Source organism: Oncorhynchus mykiss, chromosome 23, assembly GCF_013265735.2.
Source record: "Oncorhynchus mykiss isolate Arlee chromosome 23, USDA_OmykA_1.1, whole genome shotgun sequence".
NCBI lineage: Eukaryota > Metazoa > Chordata > Actinopteri > Salmoniformes > Salmonidae > Oncorhynchus > Oncorhynchus mykiss.
In genome coordinates, this window is record NC_048587.1 from 11,284,836 (window position 1) to 11,291,936 (window position 7,101).

The window sequence follows — 7,101 nt, forward strand, 5'->3', positions numbered from 1 at the left end:
CTTTTACTGAGGAGTGGTTTCCGCCTGGTAAAGGCCTGATTGGTGGAGTGCTGCAGAGATTGTTGTCTTTCTGGAAGCTTCTCCCATCTCCACAGAGGAACTCTGGAGCTCTGTCAGAGTGACCATCGAGTTCTTGGTCACCCCCCTGACCAAGGTCCTTCTCCCACGATTGCTCAGTTTGGCTGGGCAGCCCGCTCTAGGAAGAGTCTTGGTAGTTCCTAACTTCTTTCATTTAAGAATGATGGAGGCCACTGTGTTCTTGTGGACCTTCAATGCTGCAGACATTTTTTGGTACCCTTCCCCAGATCTGTTTCTGGACACAATCCTGTTTCGGAGCTCTACGGACAATTCTTTCGACCTCATGGCTTGGTTTTTGCTCTGTCATGCACTGTCAATTGTGGGACCTTATATAGACATGTGTGTGCATTTCCAGATCATGTCCAATCAATTAAATTGACCCCAGGTGGACTCCAATCAAGTTGTAGAAACATCTCAAGGATGATCAATGGAAACAGGATGCACCTGAGCTGAATTTCGATTCTCATAGCAAAGGGTCTGCATACTTATGTAAATAAAGTATTTCTGTTTCTGCAAAAATGTCTAAAAACCTGTTTTCGCTTCGTCATTATGGGTTATTGCGAGTAGAGTAATGAGGAAACATTTTTATTTAATACATTTTGGAACAAGGCTGTAAAATTTGGAAAAAGTCCAGGGGTCTGAATATTTCCCAAATGCACTGTATGTACAATATTAGTGAATGAGGACCTAGGGTCTTGTTCAGTAGGCTTAAAACATAAAGAATAGTCCAAAACCGGGAGGTACTCTCTGAACGTGTTCAATAAGAAACCCTCGTTTTAATTTTCTGTTGCAATTTTTTTTTCTGAGGAGTGTACTAATGAAGATGACCCAGGACTCTATTACAACAAGCATGATCAGTGTCACAAAAACAAAACAAATTCCCCTCTCTCTCCCTCCAGTTGTTTGGAGGGAGAGAGAGGAGAATTGAGAAGCGGTGATGCTGTTTTGTGGAGGATATGGTAGATGTGAAGGATATTGTGGTGGTGTGTCTGCTGCTACCAGAGGACTTGACTGGTGCTGCCAACAGCAGATAATGTGCCTCTTCAACACCTCATCATGTTCAACTATTGTTCTCTCAGTGTCAAAGCCTGAGGGATATAAAGGACCAACAGACGGAAAGACACCTCAACTCGCCAAGTCCATCCTGTTTAGCCTGGCTTATTCCCCCTCTGACTTCTGCAGCTATCTGCAGGCACAGCTCTCCACAGACATACTGGGGTAGACCTTGAGCACCAGATTACCCCTTTCATCCTGGTAGAGAACCCCCAGGAGGCTCATCTTCTCTGGGACACAGCAGGGCTCTGGGACCCCTGGAACTATCCCAACCGCACAGACTATACTCTGGATGGTAGCATGGTTAGAGGGATGCAGTACCTAGTAGAGAGAGGGAAGGGTGGGTGGAGTAGAGAAAGAGGGAGAGAGAGAGGTTACAGCATTTACTGGCAATGCCGATAATAATTCAAATGGAAAAATTACATTAAGGTTACTCTGTATTTAAAAAAAGGAAAAGTGGTCTTGATAAAAGCCGTCTATGATTTAGAAGCACAATGGTTCATTCATTTAATAAAGTGCAAGTTGGAAAACATGATACAGTTGTACAATTAAGTACATTTAAGTGTGTCTGCAATGGCCAGTAATGCTGCTGAATTATACTATTTCCTAAGTGTTGTAGTCATAACATCAGACTATGAGCAACGGAGCAGTTCTAAGTTGGAAACCATAAAAACATTCTCGGCTGTTGTGCTCACCTTAAAATAAGTGTGACGTTATTCCTCTCTGTCCTATCGTAGCTTTGTTCTGCTCTCTAACATTGACCATGTTTATTACGACTGCTTTAGTTCAGAGGAAGACCAGATTTGAACCAGTTTCAGATTTGACACAGGTTCGTCACAGTCTTTACCTTGGGAGCAGGGATTCCACAGGTGCCAGCGCAGTAGTAGCAATCGAAGGCTTTGGGCACCAGGACCCACTCACTCCAGCCAATGTCTGCAAAGTCTACCCTGAGTGTCCTCCTAGCTCCTAACCTGGGGCTTCGAGCCCCACTGTTTCCTTTTTGCCTTATCCAAGGTTGGCTCATCAAAACTCAGCATTGAAGACTTACCTCCTCCTTCATTCCCTATATCACTCTTTCCTTCCCTCACTGTTGTCTTGCGACCTACTACCTCCAACGCTGCTCTTTCTTGTGGTCCTCTCATCCAAGCTCAGGACTGGCGAATTACCCCCTCCATCCCTCTCCCCATCTTTCACTTCTTCCCCCTTCCTCCTCCAAGCGTGGGCTTGATGGGTTTCAGGGCATGGTAGGCAGTTTCAAATGAGTCCTCTTTCATGGATCCGCTAGGCCTGTACTCCACTTCTGGCAGTTCGTTGTTCTGGATGGAGTATGGGAGGGATGGTACAGTGCCTTGCGAAAGTATTCGGCCCCCTTGAACTTTGCAACCTTTTGCCACATTTCAGGCTTCAAACATAAAGATATAAAACTGTATTTTTTTGTGAAGAATCAACAACAAGTGGGACACAATCATGAAGTGGAACGACATTTATTGGATATTTCAAACTTTTTTAACAAATCAAAAACTGAAGAATTGGGCGTGCAAAATTATTCAGCCCCTTTACTTTCAGTGCAGCAAACTCTCTCCAGAAGTTCAGTGAGGATCTCTGAATGATCCAATGTTGACCTAAATGACTAATGATGATAAATACAATCCACCTGTGTGTAATCAAGTCCCCGTATAAATGCACCTGCACTGTGATAATCTCAGAGGTCCGTTAAAAGCGCAGAGAGCATCATGAAGAACAAGGAACACACCAGGCAGGTCCGAGATACTGTTGTGAAGAAGTTTAAAGCCGGATTTGGATACAAAAATATTTCCCAAGCTTTAAACATCCCAAGGAGCACTGTGCAAGCGATAATATTGAAATGGAAGGAGTATCAGACCACTGCAAATCTACCAAGACCTGGCCGTCCCTCTAAACTTTCAGCTCATAAAAGGAGAAGACTGATCAGAGATGCAGCCAAGAGGCCCATGATCACTCTGGATGAACTGCAGAGATCTACAGCTGAGGTGGGAGACTCTGTCCATAGGACAACAATCAGTCATATATTGCACAAATCTGGCCTTTATGGAAGAGTGGCAAGAAGAAAGCCATTTCTTAAAGATATCCATAAAAAGTGTCATTTAAAGTTTGCCACAAGCCACCTGGGAGACACACCAAACATGTGGAAGAAGGTGCTCTGGTCAGATGAAACCAAAATTGAACTTTTTGGCAACAATGCAAAACGTTATGTTTGGCGTAAAAGCAACACAGCTGAACACACCATCCCCACTGTCAAACATGGTGGTGGCAGCATCATGGTTTGGGCTTTTCTTCAGCAGGGACAGGGAAGATGGTTAAAATTGATGGGAAGATGGATGGAGCCAAATACAGGACCATTCTGGAAGAAAACCTGATGGAGTCTGCAAAAGACCTGAGACTGGGACTGAGATTTGTCTTCCAACAAGACAATGATACAAAACATAAAGCAAAATCTACAATGGAATGGTTCAAAAATAAACATATCCAGGTGTTAGAATGGCCAAGTCAAAGTCCAGACCTGAATCCAATCGAGAATCTGTGGAAAGAACTGAAAACTGCTGTTCACAAATGCTCTCCATCCAACCTCACTGAGCTCGAGCTGTTTTGCAAGCAGGAATGGGAAAAAATGTCAGTCTCTCGATGTGCAAAACTGATAGAGACATACCCCAAGCGACTTACAGCTGTAATCGCAGCAAAAGGTGGCGCTACAAAGTATTAACTTAAGGGGGCTGAATAATTTTGCACGCCCAATTTTTCAGTTTTTGATTTGTTAAAAAAGTTTGAAATATCCAATAAATGTCGTTCCACTTCATGATTGTGTCCCACTTGTTGTTGATTCTTCACAAAAAAATACAGTTTTATATCTTTATGTTTGAAGCCTGAAATGTGGCAAAAGGTTGCAAAGTTCAAGGGGGCCGAATACTTTCGCAAGGCACTGTACCTCCCTTCTCACATGATCCTTTGACCCCAATTTAGCGTGAAGAATAGAACGGTGAGGAGACTCTTTCTCCTCCTCAGGATCATACCTCTGTAAAGTCTGTGCCAAACTATTGGGCTCATCTAGCTCCTGGTCGTCAGCATACACCAACAAATAAGGTAGGCGGGCCCCAAACAGTATGTCCTCTGGTTTTCTGTGGTACTGCAGCCCAAAGTCCACCTCCACCGACACAAAATGGCTTCCCTTTCCCTGGCCTCCTTTATCGCTGTGGTTACGTCTTTAATCTGCCAATAATAGCCCCCCTTCTTCTCAATTTCCATTTCTGAAAACTGCTGTTCACAAATGCTCTCCATCCAACCTCACTGAGCTCGAGCTGTTTTGCAAGGAGGAATGGGAAAAAATTTCAGTCTCTCGATGTGCAAAACTGATAGAGACATACCCCAAGCGACTTACAGCTGTAATCGCAGCAAAAGGTGCAGCAAAAGGTGGCGCTACAAAGTATTAACTTAAGGGGGCTGAATAATTTTGCACGCCCAATTTTTCAGTTTTTGATTTGTTAAAAAAGTTTGAAATATGCAATAAATGTCATTCCACTTCATGATTGTGTCCCACTTGTTGTTGATTCTTCACAAAAAAATACAGTTTTATATCTTTATGTTTGAAGCCTGAAATGTGGCAAAAGGTTGCAAAGTTCAAGGGGGCCGAATACTTTCGCAAGGCACTGTATATAACATTATATAGGGATTCTGTATGGAGATATGAAAGAACAGAGTATTATTTCCGAATATGAGGCTATTCTATATATATAGAAAGATGCATATGTTGCATTTCCTATGTAACGACAGGAGAATCGTTGAAGATGCACATGAAGTAATAAGGGAGATTACTGAGTATGTTTGGGAATAGTACTAAGTGAATGTGGATGTGAAAGTTTTGTGAGTGTGGAAAGGATGTGTTAGCTGATTGAAATTTGGATGATAAACTGATTGATTGAAATTTGGGACAGAGGTATGAATTATTGAATAAGGCAGGTTTTTGACCATTTCCAATTATTAATAATCAAATCTATAGTTTGGGTAGCACCAGTTCGTACAGAACTGTATTTCAATGCAACAGGTCAAAATAACAATGATTACAAGAGAGGGGCTCTGGGATTGTTTACTTTAGAATGTGCCAATTCAGCTTGACGTAATGGTAAGACCTGGCCATTTGGTTTGTTTTTACCCTAAGAGTTTTACCACACACACACCAGCACCCACACACAACCCACCTGTTAATTCATATGTGTTAGTGGTTAATACTCTGATTTATTGTGTGGTGTATATTTATTTTTGTTTTAGTGGGTTGGAAAGGATGCAACGGTAAACAAATTAATTTATCAATAGTCCTATAGTCCTACGAGAAGGAGAGCGTCAGAACGGTTTGGCCTACAAAATAATATGACCACTATGGATGAGACTCTCACGAAAACGATGGCGTTCTCCATTTCTATTTACGACCCCCACAAGCCTCACAAACTAGTCTTAAATCGGTACTGCTGATGTGCCAACTTCTGTCTGTAACCATTTGGGTTACAAACTACACATAACAAAAATATCAACGCAACATGTAAAGTGTTGATCCCATGCTTCATGAGCTGAAATTAAAGATCCCCAAAATGTTCTCCAATTTTGTGCACAATTGTTTTTGCATCTCTATTCGTGAGCATTTCTCCTTTGCCAAGATAATCCATCCACCTGACAGGTGTGGCATATCAAGAAGCCCCTTGTGCTTGGGACAATAAAAGGCCACTCAAATGTGCAGTTTTGTCACACAACACAATGCCACACATGTCTCAAGTTTTGCGGCAGTGTACAATTGGCATTCTGACTGCAGGAATGTCCACCAGAGCTGTTGCTAGAGAATTTAATGTTAATTTCTCTACCATTAAGCTGCCTCCAACTTAACATTTTAGAGAATTTGGCAGTACGTCCAACCTGCGGTTTGCTGATGTCAACATAGTGAACAGAGTGACCCATGGTGGTAGTGGGGTTATGGTGTGGGTAGGCATAAGCTACAGACAACGAACACAATTGCATTTTATTGATGGCAATTTGAATGCACAGAGATATCGTGACGAGATCCTGAGGCTCATAGTCATGCCATTCATCCGCCGCCATCACCCCATGTTTCAGCATGATAATGCACATGATAATGTCGCAAGGCTCTGTACACAATTCCAGGAAGCTGAAAATGTCCCAGTCCTTCCATAGCCTGCATACTGTTCTCACCAGACATGTCACCCATTGAGCCTGTTTGGGATGCTCTGGATCGACATGTACGACAGAGTGTTCCAGTTCCCGCCAATATCCAACAACTTCGCACAGCCATTGAAGAGAAGTGGGACAACATTCCACAGGACACTATGAACTGCCTGATCAACTCAATGTGAAGATGTTTCACGCTGCATGAGACAAAGTTTGAGCAATTGTTGCATGTTGTTAAATTTAGTTCAGTATATTATGACCACACTATGGAAAGGGGATACTCTCACGAACATGATGGTGTTCTACGTTTTGCTCTATGCCCCTCATAACTGTCACAGGACTCGTCTGAATGTAGTTAAATATGAGTTAAATATGTGTCCAAAAAAAAGTAATATTTGCTGAGCTTTCGTATGTTTCCTAGATATTGGACAGACACTTCAAAATGTTACTCCTTATGATATTTTTTGGACCTTCTGTTTTGCCATTTCTGCGGGCTATAGTTTTTTCTAATAAGTTTTATTATATTATTTCATACTTACAGGGATCCTAAAATTCAGAATCAAATAGATAAATGATCCATGGTATGACCATCTTAAAACAATTCCATATGTTAGCTTAGTAGCAACCCCCCCGAAGGAATAGATTTGTATGAGTTCAAATTAAGTGTATCTTGAGGGGTACTTACTTGTAATTAAAGTGTCCTTATACAGTACATTACCCATCCTGACAACCTGGCCCTTTTTTAAGCTTCCATCACCATCCAAG

The 7,101-nt window shown here is 42.1% G+C and overlaps 1 pseudogene; it reads right to left on the bottom strand.

Moving 5' to 3' along the window:
* Positions 1-1,162: 1,162 nt before the first annotated feature.
* Positions 1,163-5,576, bottom strand: LOC110503078 (annotated as a pseudogene).
* Between the last annotated feature and the right edge of the window lie 1,525 nt (positions 5,577-7,101).